Below are 21,961 nucleotides of genomic sequence, written 5' to 3'. Positions count from 1 at the left end.
GCATCCCCAGTCTTGGAAGAAAGGCCCTGATGTTTGCTCCTACTGCTCTGTCAGCAAGCTTGTGGGCTGTGCTCCCACTTATGGTCCCAATCAGAAACTCTGGAATGATGCCCCACATTCCTCATGCAGAGGCTGCCACTGGACCCCGACAGACCCCTGTGGACACAACTACTCATGCTCTGTCTGGACTGGGCTGACACAGGGTCCCTTTTTTATTGAACCGACTTTTCTTATTGTGGTATCTACAAGGGGGACTCCTAGATTTGACCATTTTTACTCTGATTTTGGACACTGCATTGCCTCAATGGCTTTACTGACAGAATTCCAACAATTACTAGCCGAGAAGGACACCTATTACAACATTGACTTCATGACACCTTTGCCCTGGCACCCATGTCTTCCCTTGTGATAAACAGAAAATGACACTTTACTGCTACTTTTTTCCCACCCCATGAACTCTGTCATCTGACAATGCAGCTGGCTAATACCATTACATGCTTGACCACACGTAGCTTTTCTCTGCCACAGAGCTTCTTCCCTGCCTATAGGGAGTCTGCTTTCTTCCACCACATGGCAAAGCTTCCAGGCTGGATCAGCTTCCACGGACACCTCCTCACCTTTATTCTTAGCTTTTCTGGAGACTCCTCTACTTAGGACAACTTTATAGGCTAGAACTTTTGCAACACTCAGCCAGTCCCTGACACAGCTTACATCTTTCCAATCTGTACGGAGCTGTCTCATGCACAACAGCATGTGTGACTTCTGGCCCTGGTGACTGCTTCATGCCCTTCCAGACTACACACCAATTTTTCCACCTGCTGAAAGACGCTCTCATGTTACAATTTCTGTCTTTCATTCGCATGGTCACATAGACTGTCCCACCAACCCTGACTACATCTTGACCTAGCAAGACCTTTACAGGTGCATTTTCTCACCAGTCTTAAACTTTAGAAAAAATAAATTTAACAAAGTTTAATTGAGCAATGAATAACTTACAGGACAGACAGCCTTTGAGAGCAGAAGAGGTCAAAGATTTGCTCCACAATGTGGGCAGAGAGCATTTAGAGACAGCAAACACAAATGAGATACAGAGATGGCTTCACTGGTTACAGCTCGGCCTTGGCCTTTTCGCGGCAGGTCTGAACAATTGGCAGCCTGTGGGTGGCTGAAGGTTGGTTGCTGTTAGTGCCCAAGACTCAGCTATTTTCTACACAAAACATACTCCTCAATTGGGTTTCCGGTTTCTTTATATATTAAGTTAGGTTGCAGTTTCATTCTTAAAGACTTAACACAGGAAGGCAGCCTCAGGCCACAATAAGTTAACTGTCTCTTAGGCCACCTCCATCACTGTTTCTACAACCTGTGCCACTTGGAAACACTTGACACCTCAGTTGTGCTTGCCAGCCATTTGGGACAGATAGGACTCAAAACTTAGGTTTGAGAGGACCATCTCCAATATCAAGATTTGCACCTATGACATCACCTCCTGCACACCCAGTGTCTTCAGACCCTACTACTTGTTTCTGAGTAATTTAGATCCTGTCCCATTCCGGCCTGCCATTGCTCATAATCAAGCAACTCCAAGCCTACTATTGATAAGTCCAAGTCTGTTCAAATCCTTTTACATCCTCATGTGACTATTTATTTCTCAGCCTCAGTACATCTGGTGGCTCTTGCTGCCCTAGGTGGCTTCATGTTCCATGTTCAATTGTGGCTTCTCCACACCTACTCACCAACTACTCTGCACCAAAGTCAATGAAAATGTTCATCACAGGGTCATTTCAGCCACCCACCGAGCAGCCAACCTTTGAGCTTGCCGGTAATGCCTTTGCCAACATTCCGCCACTAGTCCACGTTTACAGTCAAGCTCCGGTTACTTCCTGTTAATGTCTCTTTCCTCAGGTTGGTGAGTTTCCTCCAGAGCCACAGCTGATCCTCACTCTCTTTATTTCCCCTCATTTTCAGCCAACACTGGGACAGCTGTGCCCTCTCTGCTGATGACAGAGTTCGGTTCTCACTGGACTGTGCCAGGGATGCTGCCAATTCCTGACTTGGCATCACACGTGCCCTCTTACTGGGTAACTTCATACTGATTGGGGCACCTGCACTGGCTGGTTGGGCACCTGTCACCTGACTGCCCTCCAGGGGGGATGGTGATCCTTTTCTGGCGATCCTCCTTTCCCCACCTATGGCTGTACCCACCGCTTCTTGTATTCCTTCACCTGCACCAAAGGGGCTATATGAGCCCTGGGGAAGTTAATCAACTAGAACAATCCAAAACCATCAAATATGATACAGTATAAGAAAAATGAAGCCTTAATACACAAATAAATGCATATATATAGGGTGTACATTTTTTTCTCTGGCCTCAGGAACTGCAGATGCTGGCCCATCCCAACTTTTCCTGGGACTGTCTTAATGTTTTGAGTCTGCGTTTCTCCTTTCTCTCTATTGGAATTTCCCCCCAGGAACAAAACTGCCATTTGCTTGTCAGATAATGGGAAATAAATCTGACTCAAATTTAGTGGCCTTCTACCTGAGGAAATTGTTAGTGGCCCAGTGGCCAGGGCATGTTGAGATATCTCTTCTAAGGTAAATGGTAAGTTTTTGCATCTGGCTCCTTCCACAACCAGGAAAAAGACACAGTGAGTAGAGGCTTCTTTAGATTGTGGAGGCAGCATATTCCCTACGTGGGTGCATCACTGCATCCCACTTGCCAAATGACCTGAAAGGCTGCTAATTTCCAGGGGGGTCCAGGAGACAACTCTGCAGCAGGCTCAGGATGCTGTGCAAGCTGCTCTGTCACTCAGACCAGGTCATCAAGTTCCAGTGGTTCCTGAGGTATCAATGGCAGTTATGAATTTTTGGGAGCCTTTATGAGACCCCAATAAGTGGATCATATGCCAGCCTTTAGAATTCTGGAACAAGGCCATACAATTACCTATGGATAACTAATCTGCTTTTGATAGACAGCCCTTAGACTACTACTTCGTACAAACTGCATGATGGACATTGGCCACAAGTTACTGTGTGACCCGAGCTGCCTATGATAAGCTGAGTATTATCTGACCGACCAAGCCATAAGGTTGAGTGTGTGTAGCAATACTCTGTTGTCAAATCGAAATGCCATATAGGTGATTGGGCCCAAGCAGATCCTGAAACACAACTAAGTTATAGGAAGAAGTCACCCAAATGCCAATGGTTTCTTCTCCTCCTCCACTGCCTTCTGTCTCGAAGCCAGCACCTGATGGGGAGTACCCTACTATCAGTTGGCAGGGGAAGAAAAGACTGGGGCCTGGTTGATAGATGGTTCTGCCCAACATGTAGGCACCACCAAAACCTGGACAGCTACAGCACTACAGCCCCTCTCTAAGACATTCCTGAGAGACAGAGGTGAAGGAAAGTCTTCCCAGTGGGTGGAATTTTGGGTGGTACATGTCACTGTGAACTTCTGTTGGAAGGAAAAATGGCCAGACATGCTACTGTATAACATTTCATTGGCTGTGGCCCACAGTTTGGCTGAAGTCTCAACAACTTGAAAAGAAATGATTGGGAAATTCATCAAAGGGAATTTGGGGAAGAGGCATGTACAGAGACATACTTCCAGAAAAGCCAAAAACATGAAGATATCTGTCCTATGTCAAGGCCAACCCAAGTGTGATCTCAGCAGAGAAGAGTTTAAGTAACCAGGTAGACAGGATTACCCGTTTTTTGGATACCAGTCAGCCTCTTTCCTCAGTCACACTTGTCATCACCTATTTGGCCCATGATCAAAGTGGCCATCCTGGCAGGGAATTTAGGTTATGCATGGACTCAGTAATGTGGACTTTCATTCACCAGGGCTGACCTAGCTATGGCCTCCACTGGGTGTTCAATTTGCCAACAGCACATACTAACACTCAGCCCGAGTATGGTACCATTCCACAGGATGATCAGGCAGCTGGTTGGTGCCAGGTTGATTATAGTGGACAACTTCCATAATGGAAGGTGAAAGCTTTTGTCCTTACTGGAAAGACACTTACTGTGGATATGGATTTGCTTTCCCTGCAAGCAATGTTTTTGCCAAAACTATTGTTTATTGACTTGCATAATACTGATCCACTATCTTGTTATTCCACACAGCACTGCATTTGACTAAGGAACTCACTTTAAAAAGAAGTGTAGCAATGGACCCATATTTACAAAATTCATGCTCTTATCATGTTTTTCATTGTTGTGAAAGAGCAGGCTTCACAGAACTTTGAAATGGCCCCTTTGAAGAGGCATTTATGCACCAATTAGGTGCTGTGTCTTGAAGGTATGAGATAAGTTTGCACAGAAGGCTGTATATACTCTGAATTGGCATCCAACATATGGTGCTGTTTCACCTATACTCAGGATTTACAAATTAAAAAACCAAGTGGTGGAAATGAGAATGGCACAGCTCACCATTATCCCTGGTGACCAAATAACAAAAGTTTGGCTTCTTGTTCCCATGACTTCATGCTCTGCTGGCCTAGACTTCTTAGTCCCAGAAGGAGGAATCTTCCACCAGGAGGCACAGCAATGATTCCATTAAACTGGAAGTTAAGACTGCCACTGGCCACTGTGGGATCCTCATGTTTCTGAGTCACTAGGCCAAGAAGGGAGGAGTTACAGTATTGACTGAGGTAATTGATCCAGACTACCAAGAGCAAGTTGGTCTACTGTTTCACAATGGAGATAAGAAACAGTATTCTTGGATTACAGGATCCCTTAGGGCTGTGGTCCCCGACCCCCAGGCTGCTGACTGGTACCAGTCTGTGGCCTGTTACAAGTCAGCCACACTGCAGGAGATGAGCAATAGGCAGGTGAGTGTGTTCATCTGTATTTATTGCTGCTCCCCATCCTTTGCACCATGGCCTGAGGTCCATGTCCTGTGAGATCAGTGGTGGCATTAGATTCTCACAGGAGTGTGAACCCTACTGTCAACTGCACATGCGAGGCATCTAGCTTGCGCCCTCCTTATGAGAATCTAACACCTAATGCTCTGAGGTGGAGCTGAGCTAGCATCGGGGAATGGCTGCAAATACAGATGATCATTAGCAGAGACGTTGCATTTTGGTGAGCAGTATGATTATTTTATTATCTATTACAATGCAGTAATAATAGAAATAAAGTGCACAATAAATTAATATGCTTGAATCATCCTGAAACCATCCCCCCTGCTCCCAGCCTGTGGAAAAATTGTCTTCCATGAAACTGAATCCTGGTGCCAAAAAGGTTGTGGACTGTGGCCTCAGGGCGTCTGTTAGTATCACTATGCCCTGTGATGAAGGTCAGTGAAAACTATAACAGCACAATGCAAGCAGTACTGTAACTGACCCAGTCCATTCAAGAACGAAGATTTGGGTCAACTTTCCAGGTAAAACCGAGGACAAGCTCAGGACTTTCTGGAGTTACAGCAAACACAGAATGGGTAGGGAAGGAAGATAGTTTATGAATATGAGCTAGGACCATGACACCAGCTGTGGCAAGGAGGACTGTAATTTTCATGAGTATTTCCATATTTTGTTATAAGTACTTTTTTTGATTATATATATGTATTAAGCAAATATCTCTGTGTTTTCCTGTTATTCTCTTATGTTTCATAAGTTGTATTTAGACTTTATATCAGTATTTTAGTGTGATTAATTTTACATCATATTATTTCATTTACTGGATGTCTAGAGATGAGAAAACATCACTCAAGGACTTTACCTGTTGTTCTGGGCAAAGGGTATGTGTGTTTTAAGTTGTCTGCAACTTTGAGTTGTACACAAGTTGTATCATGTTAAGTGGAATTATGACTCTGTCATTTTTATTTCCAAATTAAGTGTGGCTTAATAAGATGCTTATGGATTCCAAGTTTAAAAAGGGGAAAACTTCTGGTGGTTGACTGTCTGTCAATTTTATTGATATTGGGCTAAGGGATACCTTGGTAGCTGGCAAAATATCATTTCCAGGTGTGTCTTACAGGGAGTTTCATAAAGAGATTGTATTTGAATCAGGAGACTGAGGAAAGGGACTCTGCTCTCACCAATGAAATCAGTCTCCATTAAATCTGTTGAGAGCCCAGATAAAACAGAAAGGTATGGGTTATCAGAAGTTATTACCATTAATGTCACTAAAGTTGGTATACAACAACCCCCCGCCCCACTGCTAAATTTGACTGGCAAAAAAAAAAAAGAAAAGAAAAAAGTAGAGGAAAGGCAAACTATCACCCACACTTCTGGAGTTGGCATATCAATCTTCTGTCTTTGAACATCAGAGCTCCTGGTTCTCTGGCCATTGAACCTTCCCCGGTGCCCCACCCTCCTGGTTTTAGGTTCTTAGGCCTTCAGACAGAGACCACTGGCTTACTTGTTCTTAAGTTTTCATTTGTCATATGGAACTTTTTGGCCTACATAACTGCATAGGCTTATCCTCATAATAAATCTCTTCCTGTATATCTCTATAAATTCTATTGGTTTTCTTTCCCCTCTGGAAAATGCAGACTAGCACATTGTGTCAGGGAGAAAGTATCCCTGGTACGGAAACTTGTGGGCAGAAATGAGTTTGGCCAGAGGAGGCTAGACAGGTGGCGACTATGGCTGCAGCAAGCCTTAGAGGAGATAATGGGAGGGTGAGGGGAAGACAGGGTCAGATGCCGGGTCCTGGCACCCTGTGTCATTACTGCTTTCTGAAAACATCACCTCCAAATTTAGTTTCTTAAAACTCCAAACATGTATTATGTCACAGTTTCTGTGGCCTGAGAATCCTGGCATGGGTTAGCTGGGTGCCTCTGCCTCAGGGTCTCTCAGAAGGCTGGGGCTGTTTCCCCCACTGAAGTTTGGGCAGCGGAGGATCAGCTTCTAAACTCAATCTGGTTAGTTACTGGCATCATGCAGTTTGGAATGAGGGCCTGAGTTCCTTTCTGTCTATTGGCCTGGGCCCTCCCTCCATTCTTTGTCACACAGGCCCATAAATAGAGAATCTCAAAACATTCAAGCTTGCTTCCCCAAAGGAAGGACAGGAGAGGGGGGGCAGGGGGGGAAAGAGAAGACACCTGAGAGAGAAAGTAAGTGGCAAGTCACAGTCTTTTAGTAATTCAATCTGTGAGGTGACAGTCCATATAATTCTACCAATATTATCTTCATTTTACAAGACAACAGAAATTCTGACCATATATAAGTACTATTCTCTGTAGTCTAGTATTGTCATTTCAGGTATTTGGGCAAAATACAAAATTAAATGTCTACTACATTTTTAAATAATCACATTTTACGACCTATAATTCCCATATGGCATATTGAAGGGGAGTGTTCCCGGTGAAGAAACTTGGGATTTATTATGAGATGCTGTTGATGCTACAAAAAACATTGTGTGAAATATTTTCTTCATGTGGACACTGTCCATATTTATGTTTTGGGGAAAATATTATACATTCTAAACACTTTTAATGCACATGGCTAAAATCCTCAGAAAAATACAAGAATCCATAAAATGCTGAGAAGAGGCAAAAGGAAATTGTGAGAATCCCAGGAGTAGAAGTAAATCAAGGGCATTATCTAGGGGAGCAATCAACTAAGAGGCACATGCTCTATTCAGACACAGCTGATCACAAAGACACCAAATCCATACGGATTGTCCAACGGGCTACAGGATAATGGAATACATTTTTTAAAAAGTGGCAGTAGATGTCCCGAGTATGCTGTCTCTTATATGTGACAGCCAAATTATAAGTTATGTTGTACACAAGGAATAAGATACTACGATGAGAGTTAGAAGAAATTCACATCGCCTAACTTTCAGATATAAGAATTATGTTTAAAATGTTTAAGTCAATACAATGGGGAAAATGGGAAACCAAAATGATGTGGCTAGCACAAGAAACTATAAGCTTGAGAAGCCGTGTTTGGAAAGAGCAAATCAAATGAAAACTATTGAAAATGTAATAAATCCACTTAATACATAACATCTGGGTAAAACATTAAATTAGACTGATGTGAGGAGAGGGCTAGGAAACTGTAATTTTGGGCACCATGTCCAAGGGAGACAAAGTAATAGAAAATACAAATTTAGTAATACCTATATGAAGACTACAGTGAGAAGAAAACAAGCACATGTACTTTGTTCACTAAAATATATAAAAAGAACAAAGGGTTCTGAATCATTAAATTCAGAAATGCAATACATAAAAAAGAGAAAAGCAAAGAAAAAATATTAAAATCGATAGTCAAGCTGCACCTAACACCAAACAGAAGGTAAACACATAAAAAAAGTAAGAAAGTAAAAAAAACCTAATGTCCAAAGATGAGAAGGAAGTTTCCACAGCTTGTATAGAGCCAGAAAACAGAGAAATGTTTAGAAATGGTGCTGAGAAAAATTCAAACTAGAATTAGATTCTTTTTTTTTTTTTTTTGAGACAGAGTCTCACTCTGTTGCCCAGGCTAGAGTGAGTGCCGTGGCATCAGCCTAGCTCACAGCAACCTCGAACTCCTGGGCTCAAGTGATCCTACTGCCTCAGCCTTCCGAGTAGCTGGGATAACAGGCATGCATGACCATGCCCAGCTAATTTTTTTTCTATATATATTTTTTTAGTTGTCCAGAAAATTTCTTTCTATTTTTAGTAGAGACGGGGTCTTGCTCTTGCTCAGGCTGGTCTCGAACTCCTGAGCTCAAGTAATCGTCTGGCCTCAGCCTCCCAGAGTGCTAGGATTACAGGCATGAGCCACCATGCCCAGCCCTAGGATTAGATTCTTAGCTAAGAAGAAACAGAAGAAAAACCCTGAAAGATCTGATTAAGAACAGGGGCTTCCTAAGGTATACTTTAAGGAGAAAGAAATATTTTCCCTTATGAAGGTCAGATAAAGATGAAAGAGTTAAGAGGTTTAATATGAGAATATTAAATCATAATGGATGTTAAACTAGTGGAGCTATATTGTTCTTGGGAGCATCAAATTCAAAAGTATTTTGATAATAAAAGTGTGACTCAATATATTTTATTTAAATTAGATAACAATTTATATGCTGCTTGGATAATTAACTAATGACAGAAAAATCTATGTTTCAGACAACTTTTTATCCCTAGCATGTTAAACGTTGTTGAAACTTCTGTTGCATATTTTGCAGGTTATTAATTATTCTTTTATCAGAACTCATTTGTATCAAAGAGCAAACAGTGGCACACACATTGACCACAAGCTTCTGAACACCCACAACAGGGTTGAAAGGATGTCATGATAAGGTTTGTCCAGTACGTGACCACAAAGAAACTCACCACAAGCAGGATGATCTGGGTGGCTTTTTCTCAGGACAGGCTCTCGGGGAGAATCCGGTGCTGTGAAGGTGCTGGGATCCCGCCTGATGCCTAAACAAGTGAATGACCGTGTACGCACTTGGGAACAGCATCAGTCCTACAAAGGAATATCCCTGGATGTTGTCAGAGTGAAAAACAGATCTCTGATGTTGGAGTTTATGGGTGAAAGTATTTATCAAGATTCAGTAGATTGGTCTGGGCCATGTTTAAAGAAGCCACAGTGTAAAATATCAGGTTACTACTAAAAGGCAAAATCAGGGGCTATAAAGAGAAGAAAATATGGATAACATAATTCGTGAACTTGTGTTTGAACTTTGCCATCCGGGCGGTGCTGGGGCTGGTGGTGATGGCCTGGAGCATGATCGGGAGGCAGGTGGTGCAGAAGGAGAGGCCGTCACCACCCTGCTCATGTAGAAAAGCACCTTACACTTGAAGTCGTTCCAAAAATCCAGAGACTCCAAGAGGTCTGTAGACAAAAATCCCCTGCAGTGAGGAGCATCACTGCGTGTATGACGACCAAGTGAGAGATAATCAGGTTAGTGGGCTAGGCCTTTGCTCCAGAAGAAATGTGAAGATATAGAAGAGAAGGAGGAAGGTGTTGGCTGAGACTCCAATGCCAGCTTGGGAAAAAAAGGCATTTTTAATAACATGAGTAGAAAGAATATTCATCTTAATGGCACAGAGGAAACATCTTTTGTATAGCTGGAAAAAACAATAAACGTTACATCATCAATGTTCTTTCTTAAATAGTCAAATTGTCACCATAATTATTGTTTCTTATTTTATCCACTTAGTCTTGATTAACATGGACTATCTCATATAAATTCTGAAAATCTAGCCTCTGCATCATTTCCCACACCAAACATGTATATGGAAAACACCAACATATGCATAATTATGCCCTTGTGGAATGCACACTATCTATACTTTTATTGTACCTGGGCCCCCCCCTTTTGGAGATCATATCTTTGTTGTTCTTTATTCCCTCATTTTACATTTAACTTCCAAAACATTGATAGGCATATAAAATTGATTAAACCAATGAAAATATAATATCCACTGGGGTCTTTCTCACATCTCACCAATCTGACACTTTCTATTTATCACTTTTCCACATTTTTGCACCCTTGTGATTACACTGGACCCATTCTGATAATTCAGAATAATCTTTCCAGTTTTAGTCAGCTGTTTAGCAACCTTGATCTGACCTTCAATCTTATATTCCTTTTGCCATGAAGTCTAGTACATTCCCAATATGTGGGAATTAGGACATGGCAATTTGGGGGGGTCATTATGTGCTTATCTAAATCCTGTATCACCTAAAACTGGTCATGGTTCTCTGTGAGTTTAGTCCCAGTTTAGTTTATGTCCCAGAAATCCCTACGTGAACTCTTCATCTCAAACAGACTAGCTAATATACAACTTCTCAATTATCAAAAGGGTAAACACTACTTTTAATGACCTTATGACAACCATGAAGTTGCATCAACATAGTCACATGATTCTTTTCCTGAGATTTCACTTGCAACAAGGATATTCTCCTGTGCCTTGAAAATCACTGACATCTCCAATAACAAAGATAATCCCACTGATGTTTTCAGGATATCTCCTACACCAGAACACCTTGTAAAATTTCACTTAATTATTGTGGAGTTACTATCTCATGTCATTTGTCTCGGATTCAGGCATCACTAGTTTAATTCAGTGCTCAGAAAAATTCAGCTTTATGACAGAAAAAATTAAAAACAGCACATTCACTTAGATTTTTTCCTGAGATGAATGTCCAATTATATTCTAAAGTCTCTCCTGTCTATGTCATCACATGCATGTAAATATATAAGGCAATGCAGATATGTTGATAATTAGTATTTCTGGCTCATCCTCAGAAATTAATGGCTGATGTAGAGAATTGCTCTAAAACCAGCTGATTTGTAAGAGTTTGTAAAGGACTCATCTAATATTTGATCATCTTTCTCTAAAAACTTAATAAAGGGACATCATTATCTTAACTACCAGAAGCAAACAACTGATAGTTGCCACCAATGTACATCTGCATCCTTGATCCATTTCTTTGTTCTGCTGTCAAGTTGGACCCATGAGAAGCATCCAAGTAATACTCTCTTAAAGGTATAGCGGTCTCCATATTTTACGAATCATACTCTGGTATGTTAAGGAATTATCAGTTAAAAAATATTTGGGCATAATCTACTAATACATGTACTAATATAAAAACTGTATAATGAATATACAGTTATTCATTAACTATATATATTATTTCAATGGAATAATGGTGACAACTAAAGTATTTTTATATCTTTTGGAAATATGTCTCAACTCACAGAATCAAACAATTGATAGGTGTCAAAAACATCTGTTTCTGTATGAAAAATCATTTGTTGTGTATCTGCATTTTAAACTTTGTGTCCTATGTATGAATTTAACGAACCTGGGAAACCCAACGAGAAAAGTCATGCAATTTGCAGTAATATAGTACACTCTAGGGAGAAACAAAATTTTAAAAAAGTTTACGGAGGGGGCCTACAGGTTGGCCAGGATGCTAATAATTGAGTACTATCTGATACATTGAAAAGTGAAAATACTAATGCACATCTCGGCACTCATAAGAAGTGACAACCATGGCCTCCTGCAGCTGAAGATGAATCCTCTGAGCACCCTCAGTGAACATATGACACAGAACAAGTTCATTCTCATACCGGCATTCACCCTAGGCCCCTTTCAATGCTGTAAGTCCCAAAGCATATGCACAATCATGAGCAATGAAAAATAACACCATCACATGAACCAGGAAAAAAAGACTGATCATAATGTACCTGGGCATAGATCAGGGGTAGGGGAAAAATAGGAGTGAATTCAAAATGCCATTTACAGAAACCCAGGAGCTGTTTTGCATTAGAGAATATGTTCTTTAGAAGAAAAAAGAAGTTTGGAATAATCTACTTACTCTTCTGTATCACAATATCTAATTTTTAGAATAGCACTATTTTATAAATGATATCATTTGAATGGTGATCTTTACACTCTGCCCTGTGCTGACTAAATATTATCTATATGGTTCTTAATTTTTTTTTACTATACTAATGAATATAGAGTCATTTTCATCACTAATTTTGTCACAGGTACCGAGCAGCATTGTAAGACCTATGAGGGCTCATTGAGAGCATAAAGTGATTAGGATCATTGCAGGTGACAAGATGAGAGAGGGTTACTTGGGTCAGTCAGTGGCAATAGCTGGCAAACTGGAAAACAGCTGGCAACTTCAGAGAAGGAAAACTTATTTCTCACCAAGAGTAGTTCCATGGAAAGATCGTTATGAAACGCAGAAATGACATAAGGATAAATATGCTACATCCTAGATACCACTGAATGACTGCAATACATCGACTATTCTCTACAAAGTTAATGGAGTGTAAGCTGCAAGTGGAGGCACAATGTTTCTGACAGGAAGATTTATCATTCTTAGCTTCCCTGGGGGAAAGCACAGGCAGGACAATTGTCACTGTAAAAATGTGGGACAGAGAAACCATGGAGAGACTTGATGACTTGATCTCAATTCCTGTGCTACCAATTTTGGGAACTGCTATAATAAAAATGCTTTTGGCCATCTGCATGTGTGTGTCCAGAACAAAGAAGCAAAGTATATACTCTTTTTCCTAAAGACTTGCAAGTTCTTTTACCATCAGGCCCCTGTGCATCACTGTGAAGACAAAATGAAAGTCATATATAATAAAATGTAAAAATATTGAATTTGGTTGGACATTTCCAAGCTGTAAATTGGAATATCTTCTGTTCTCCATGGGCACGTGACTACAATCAGTTGATGTCCCTCCTTTCTGACATTATTCACCCTAAGTGCATACAGTTCACACTTTTAACATGAATGCTTTAATTTTGTTTCTAAGTTCAGAGAAAGAGGTTTTATACTGTTCAGTATTCTTAAGGGTCCGATGCCCTCCCAAGCCACAAATGAACAATTGTCATCACCATTATTCTTCCTTTTTATTTTCAGCACAACCTGAATTCATTCTTTTTGTCTTCATTTAAGGAAAGATAGGCACAATGAGGCACTATCCCTACTGAATTTGGACACCATTTACTTGTAAATTTCAACAATAGAAAAGTGAACTTGTCATATTTGGGAACACATGTTTTAAGAAGAAAATTAAAGTTTGAAACTTTCAATAAAACAACATGAAAACAACATCTAGAAGATATACAAGTATATTTATAGTAAGGAAATGCTATGTTCTAAATATTTGGAAAAGTATTAGTTTCTCATCATTAATAATGTCATCCAAAGAAATATACAGATACTTCATACTTTTTAGTTTTTTAAACATGTGAGACACTAAAACAGAATTTATTTTAGGAAAGTATTTAAAAGCATGCAGAATATTTCAAGCTCCCATTCCTGTGATGTAATCATAAATGCAACAGAAAATTCATGAGCGGCAGAAAGATAGATGTCCAGACAGGATTTTTTTAACAACAACAAAAATTCTGCATCAGTAATAAGTATAAGGCCGAGCATGGTGGCTCAAGCCTGTATTCCTAGCACTCTGGGAGGCCGAGGTGGGTGGATCATTTGAGATCAGGAGTTCGAGACCAGCCTAAGCAAGATCGAGAGCCCCTCTCTACTAAAACATAGAAATAAATTATCTGGACAACAAAAACAACTATATATATATATATATATATATATATATATATAAATAATGAGCCGGGCATGGTAGCGCATGCCTGTAGTCCCAGCTACGTGGGAGGCTGAGGCAGAAGGATCACTCCAGCCCAGGAGTTTGAGGTTGCTGTGAGCTAGGCTGACGCCACTGCACTCTAGCCCGGGCAATAGAGTGAGACTCTGTCTCAAAAAAATAAATAAATAAATAAAAGTAAGTCTAGGAACAAGATAAGATCTCCACTTTCCCTACTCTATTCAGCATTGTACTGGAGATAATAGCCAGGGAAATTACATTAGAAAGTGAAATAACATCCTCCAGATTGAAAAAAAGAGCTACCATTTATTGCAAACAACATAATCTTCCACATAAAAGTTTGGAAGGAATTTACTAAAATCCCATGAGAACTAACAAAATAAATCCACCCATGTCACAAGACACAAGATCGATATATATTATACGAGCAATTAACAATCTGAAAATTTAATTAAGAAAATACTCTATTCACAATGGCATCACAAATAAATATTCAGGAATAAATTTAACAAAAGAAGTGTAAGAATTTTACACTGGTTTTTTAAATGCTAAAAGAAATTTTAAAATAAATGAATAAACGGAAAGACATCTAATGTTAAATAACAATACTTAATATTGTTAAGAACAGAAAACCCCATAACTTGATCTACAGAGTCAATGCAGTCCCTTCAAGTTTATTTTAATTGAACTGCCACTTTATCTTTACCATTAAGGTGATGGTATTATTTATTTTGAAGTCACATGGCCTATTTCTGAGTCCATTCTTGAGCTTTTCCATCGTAATTTCTCCTATCCTTTCTGCAGATCTTCAAAATCTCAGGAACCAAAGGATCATCGGGGTTGGGGGCGCACAACACGGAAGCACTTGGGAAATGGTCAGTGCGGGCGACCACTCAGATCTAAGGAAGGCCCGACAGACGCTTCCATTTCTGTTAATGTCGGAGGGTCAACTCGGGTGGTGAATGCGATCTTGGGTGGTTTGAAGGCCTAATAGGATGGCAACTGGACCCTCAGGAAGAAGACCCCCTCCTTGGTAGGGGCTGTCGTTGGGCCCCATTAGGGTCACCTGCTAGTGGAGCATATAGTCCCCTGCCCGTCCTGCTGAGCCCTGGGCCCTGTGGAGGAGCTCCTTGTGGCTGTGCTTTACTGTGCTGTCTTGAGCTGGGGACTCCCCTGCCCCCAGGCCACGCTGTCGCCGCCACGCTGGTTCCCTGGTTCTGGGCAGCCTGGCCCGGCTGCTTGCCCTGGCTGCCCCCATTCGGGCACCAGCTGCTGGTGGGGACCCGCTCTGTGACATCACTGAGGTGATATTGACCAGGCAGCGGGGCAGTGCCTAGGACGCGTCCCCTGGGGAGGGGGCCGCCCTTCAAATTTTCAACTGCATTTTTTATAGAAATCAACAAGCTTACCCTAAATCTATATTTGTGTGTAAAGTAAACCAGAAACCACAAAATAATCTTTAAAAGGAGTAACAGTAATCAAAGCACGTAGTAGTAGAATGAGGATAGATGCAGGTAGAACAATGAGGAGATTTGAAGGTTCGTTAACAAACACAGGCATTTTCACAAAGGGGCCAACAAATTTGAGAGGAAAGAAAAGTGTTTTGAACAAATGATGCTGGTAAAATTGGATATGGAGATGCAAAAGGGGAAATGTGGACCCCAAATTTAAAACACGTGACAAAAATGTTCAAAACGATTGTACATCTAAATGCCAGAATTAAAATATTCCTAGGAGGAATAGTAGAGTATTTTATTGTGATCTTGAATTAGGCAAACATTGCGTAGATTTTACACGAAAAGAATAATGAAGAGAATATTTGATGAATTATCCATCAAATTTAAATTTTTTTGTCTTCAAACATCGTGAAAATATAAGTAAATAAATGGGAAACTACTCCAGCTGCCACCTTGGTATCAGATTTCTTGCCTCAAGAATTGAGTAAATGTTGCTAAAAACATCCAGCCCTGTAGTAATTTGTTATGGCAGCCCTATCAAACTGACGTGATCTATTAGGACACACGCAGAGTGTCCCCTGCAGCATAGCTGAGATGGCAAGAGAATTGAATCATGTCAGGGTCCACCAGCATTGAAAGGCTAAAATGCTGTGAGAAATGGCCTCCCTGGTGGACTATTATGAACACAAGTGAGACCACAGCTTTCACCATGGCAGCACTAAGAGGATGTGTTCTGTGAGACAGCAAGTTGCAGACAGATGTTAGAATAGCTTAAACCCCTCAAATATTTTAAAATATAAACCATCCTAGTAAGAGTGGTATTTGTTTGTTTTATACAACTAGAGGCCTGGAAGGGCAGTGGAGCTGACAGCCACATAGGATACCTGTGGCAAGTAGCTAAAACTATAAAACAGTAGTCAAATGCAAAGACACTCATGGTCTAGAATAAAGTGAAAAAAATGCAAACATTTTCTCTGATCTTCCTACAAGCATATGCACATGAATTTTGTACCTAACCAAGTTGCCACTGGGGACTAATGGAGGCCAGGATTTTTTGGGAGGGGACTGTGAATCACTCAAGTAAAAAAGTCCTAGGACAGAACCCACGGAGTTCCCATATTTGGCTCCGAGTCCTAGGCCCACCCTGGTCATGTTGAGCTCCAGGTGGTAGAAACACTTCTGTGCCCACTCTCACCCCAGTGCAGTACTGGCCATGGTTGGTGGCATGGTACCCTTACCCGTTACCCAAGGGGATGGAGTAGTTGGACCCACACACCTCCTCGTTGATCTCCTGCATTGAGCCCTGAGAAAAAGCTGCCTGGCAGCAAGGTCAAGAGGTGTCAGTGGTCTTCTTAGAAATTCTGTACCCTAGATCAGACACAGAGAATAATCTCCAGAGACCCCCAGCCAGGGAGGAAACCATATGGTGAATCAAGGTCTCAGAATTAACATCTGAGCAGACAAGCTTGATCCCCAACACTCACCTTTCCATTCTGCCATCGTGACCTGGGGTATGAACATGACACACCCCCCAGTGTTCCAACACCCCTCAGCCTGATTCTGCACAGGAATCCCTCTCATCCCCCGTTCCTCCCACACGCATATATCAATAGGGAGGGGTGTGAGGCTGCCGAGGTGGAATCACAAGTGAGGCCTGACCTGGATGGACCTGCCCTGGGGTACCGTGTGTTACCTTGGGGCGTCTCTTGTCAACTGGTCTGAAGTGTGGGAGTGAGAAGCTTGGGCACTGAGCCAATGTCTGCATCATTCAGAAAGGCTCTCACTCCAGGCCTCGGAGACAAGAGCCTCAGACAGTTGGGATACAGGAGGAGGACATCTTACTCTCTTAAGAGTCTCCTGTCAAGTGAGTTGTATAGAGGGCTGTTTCTAGAATGTGGGTGCCTGGTTATCAGAGCTCTAAGTTCTCTTGGGGTTAATCACCAAGCAGGTGAGGTCACTTCTTCAAGGTTCCATCATGAGGGCCCTTTTCAAAGGGCCCTCTGGACTGCTGACTGCTCACCCTCCTCCCGCATGTCAGCTGCTGTCTTATACCCGGTTATACAAACACAGCCTCCCTCAGCACCCCAGGAAGACCTGGCTACAGTTAGGGCCACAGGTTTGAGGAGACAGAGCTGGGTCAGAGCTTTCTTGTTGTTACCAGTTCTCTGAGCCCAAATATGTCACTGTGCCTCCAATGGCCTCCTCAGTCTTTCAACCTGCACAGTGGGAAGGAATAATGCTTACCATCTAGCTCCAAGGGAACTCATCTGGTGCATATGAGATAATACTTATAATTCTTGTAGGTGTGTATTATATGTTTCTAAGGCATAAGCTTAGAGATGGAAGAATTGTGATCAGTGGGATATAACCTAGAATGCAACTCAAACTGACATGGGTTCTGTCAGTTGAATCTTGGGGAAATCACTCCCTCTCTTGGTCTCATTTACCAAGGCCCACCATGGGGGAGTTGGAATTAAATAAAATTCAGATTTTGTTATCTTCTGATAATAAACCTTCCAATGTCTTCCGCTTATATTTAGAAACAAGCTCATGTGCCTTACCTTTGTGTCTGTGGTGGGAGCCCCATGATGGTGCACAATGATCCCCACCTCCAAGTATCCCCATCCTTGTGTAACCAATAAGGGTTAGTGACTCACTTTTAGTCAATAGCATGCAAACTAAAGATATGGACTGTCACCTCACAGATTGAATTACTAAAAGACTGTGACTTGCCACTTACTTTCTCTCTCAGGTGTCTACTCTCTGCCCCCCCCTCCTGTACCTTCCTTTGGGGAAGCAAGCTTGAATGTTTTGAGATTCTCTATTTATAGGCCTGTGTGACAAAGAATGGAGGGAGGGCCCAGGCCAATAGACAGAAAGGAACTCAGGCCCTCATTCCAAACTGCATGATGCCAGCAACTAACCAGATTGAGTTTAGAAGCTGATCCTCCGCTGCCCAAACTTCAGTTGGGGAAACAGCCCCAGCCTTCTGAGAGACCCTGAGGCAGAGGCACCCAGCTAACCCATGCCAGGATTCTCAGGCCACAGAAATTGTGACATAATACATGTTTGGTGTTTTAAGAAACTAAATTTGGAGGTGATGTTTTCAGAGAGCAGTAATGACACAGGGTGCCAGGACCCGGCATCTGACCCTGTCTTCCCCCCACCCTCCCATTATCTCCTCTAAGGCTTGCTGCAGCCATAGTCGCCACCTGTCTAGCCTCCTCTGGCCAAACTCATTTCTGCCCACAAGTTTCCATACCAGGGATACTTTCTCCCTGACACAATGTGCTAGTCAGCATTTTCCAGAGGGGAAAGAAAACCAATAGAATTTATAGAGATATACAGGAAGAGATTTATTATGAGGATAAGCCTATGCAGTTATATAGGCCAAAAGGTTCCATATGCCAAATGAAAACTTAAGAACAAGTAAGCCAGTGGTCTCTGTCTGAAGGCCTAAGAACCTAAAACCAGGAGGGTGGGGCACCGGGGAAGGTTCAGTGGCCAGAGAACCAGGAGCTGTGATGTTCAAAGACAGAAGATTGATATGCCAACTCCAGAAGTGTGGGTGATAGTTTGCCTTTCCTCTACTTTTTTTTTTTGCCAGACAAATTTAGCAGTGGGGGGGGGGGGTGTTGTATACAAACTTTAGTGACATTAATGTCAATAACTTCTGATAACCCATACTTTTCTGTTTTATCTGGGCTCTCAACAGATTTAATGGAGACTGCTTTCATTGGTGAGAGCAGAGTCCCTTTCCTCAGTCTCTTGATTCAAATACAATCTCTTTATGAAACTCCCTATAAGACACACCCGGAAATGATGTTTTGCCAGCTACCAAGGCATCACTTACCCAAATATCAATAAAATTGACAGACAGTCAACCACCAGAAGTTTTCCCCTTTTTATACTTGGAACCCATAAGCATCTTCTTAAGCCACACTTAATTTCGAAATAAAAATGACAGGTTCATAATTCTACTTAACATGATACAACTTGTGTACAACTGAAACTTGCAGACAACTTAACACACACTTAGCCTTTGCCCAGAACAAGAGGTAAAGTCCTTGAGTGATGGTTTCTCATCTCTAGACATCCAGAAACTGAATAATATGATGTAAAATTACTCACAATAAAATACTGATATAAAGTCTAAATACATCTTATGAAACATAAGGAATAAGAGGAAAACACAGAGATATTTGCTTAATACATGTATATAAGCAAAAAAAGTACTTATAACAAAATCTGGAAATACTCATGAAAATTACAGTCCTCCTTGCCACAGCTGGTCCCATGGTCCTAGCTCATATTCATAAACTGCCTTCTTTCCTTGCCCATTCTGTATTTGCTGTAACTCCAGAAAAGTCCTGAGCTTGTCCTGGGTTTTACCTGCAAAGTTGACCCAAACCTTGGTTCTTGAATGGACTGGGTCAGTTACAGTACTGCTTGCATTGTGCTGTTATAGTTTTCACTGACCTTCATCACAGGGCATAGTGATACTAACAGACACCCTGAGGCCACAGTCCACAATCATTTTGGCACCAGGGATCAGTTTCATGGAAGACAAATTTTCCACAGGCTGGGAGCAGGGGGGATGGTTTCAGGATGATTCAAGCATATTAATTTATTGTGCACTTTATTTCTATTATTACTGCATTGTAATAGATAATGAAAAAATGATACAACTCACCAAAATGCAACCTCTCTGCTAATGATCATCTGTATTTGCAGCCATTCACCGACACTAGCTCAGCTCTACCTCAGATCATCAGCCGTTAGATTCTCATAAGGAGTGCGCAAGCTGGATGCCTCGAGTGTGCAGGTGAGTGTAGGGTTCACACTCCTGTGAGAATCTAATGCCACGACTGACCTCACAGGACATGGACCTCAGGCCATGGTGCAAAGGATGGGGAGTAGCAATAAGTACAGATGAACACACTCACCTGCCTATTGCTCATCTCCTGCAGTGTGGCTGACTTGTAACAGGCCACAGACTGATACCAGTCAGCAGCCTGGGGGTCGGGGACCACAGCCCTAAGGGATCCTGTAATCCAAGAATACTGTTTCTTATCTCCATTGTGAAACAGTAGATCAACTTCCTCTTGGTAGTCTGGATCAATTACCTCAGCCAACACTGTAACTCCTCCCTTGTTGACCTAGTGACTCAGAAACATGAGGATCCCACAGTGGCCAGTGGCAGTCTTAACTTCCAGGGCAATGGAATCATTGCTGTGCCTCCTGGTGGAAGATTCCTCCTTCTGGGACAAAGAAGACTAGGCCAGTAGAGGATGAAGTCATGGGAACAAGAAGCCAAACTTTTGTTATTTGGGCACCAGGGATAATGGTGAGCTGTGTCATTCTCATTTCCACCACTTGATCTTTTAATTTGTAAATCCTGAGTATAGCTGAAACAGCACCGTATGTTGGATGCTAATTCAGAGTATATACAGCCTTCTGTGCAAACTTATCTCATACCTTCATGACACTGCACCTAATTGGTGCTGTAAATGCATCTTCAAAGGGGCCATTTCATAGATCTCTGAAGCCTGCTCTTTCAGAACAATGAAAAAAATGATAAGAGCATGAATTTTGTAAGTATGGGCCCATTGCTACACTTCTTTGTAAAGTGAGTTCCTTAGTCAAATGCAGTGCTCTGTGGAATAACAAGATAGTGGATGAGGTATTCTGCAAGTCAATAAACAATAGTTTTGGCAAAAACATTGCTTGCAGGGAAAGCAAATCCATATCCACAGTAAGTGTCTTTCCAGTAAGGACAAAAGCTTGCCCCTTTCATTATGGAAGTTGTCCAGTATAATCAACCCGGCACCAACCAGCTGGCGGATCATCCTGTGGAATGGTGCCATACTGGGACTGAGTGTTGGTATCTGCTGTTGGCATATTGGGCACTCAGTGGAGGCCATAGCTAGGTCAGCCCTGGTGAATGAAAGTCCACATTACTGAGTCCATGCATAACCTCCATTTCCTGCCAGGATGGCCACTTTGATCATGGGCCAAATGGGTGATGACAAGTGTGACTGCAGAAAGAGGCTGACTGGTATCAAAAAACTGGGTCATCCTGTCGACCTGGTTATTTAAACTCTTCTCTGCTGAGATCACACTTGGGTTGGCCTTGACATAGGACACAGATATCTTCATGTTTTTGGCTTTTCCGGGAGTATGTCTATGTACGTGCCTCTTCCCCAAATTCCCTTTGATGAATTTCCCAATCATTTTCTTTTCAAGTTGTTGAGACTCCAGCCAAACTGTGAGCCACAGTCAAGGAACTGATATACAGTAGCATGTCTGGCCATTTCTCCTTCCAACAGAAGTTCACAATGATGTGTACCACCCAAAATTCCACCCACTGGGAAGATTTTCCTTCACCTCTGTCCCTCATTTTCCTTCACCTCTGTCCCTCAGGAATGTCTTAGAGAGGGGCTGTAGTGCTGTAGCTGTCCAGTTTTAAGTGGTAC

The 21,961-nt window shown here is 41.9% G+C and overlaps 1 pseudogene; it reads right to left on the bottom strand.

Annotated features, from left to right (window-relative positions):
• Positions 1-1,845: 1,845 nt before the first annotated feature.
• LOC138382887 (zinc finger protein 737-like) overlaps positions 1,846-21,961 on the bottom strand; it is a 59,595-nt pseudogene continuing 39,479 nt past the window's right edge.

Source organism: Eulemur rufifrons, chromosome 4 (assembly GCF_041146395.1).
Source record: "Eulemur rufifrons isolate Redbay chromosome 4, OSU_ERuf_1, whole genome shotgun sequence".
Lineage (NCBI taxonomy): Eukaryota > Metazoa > Chordata > Mammalia > Primates > Lemuridae > Eulemur > Eulemur rufifrons.
The sequence above is the reverse complement of the archived record's forward strand: the minus strand, read 5'-3'. Positions and strand labels throughout refer to the sequence as shown.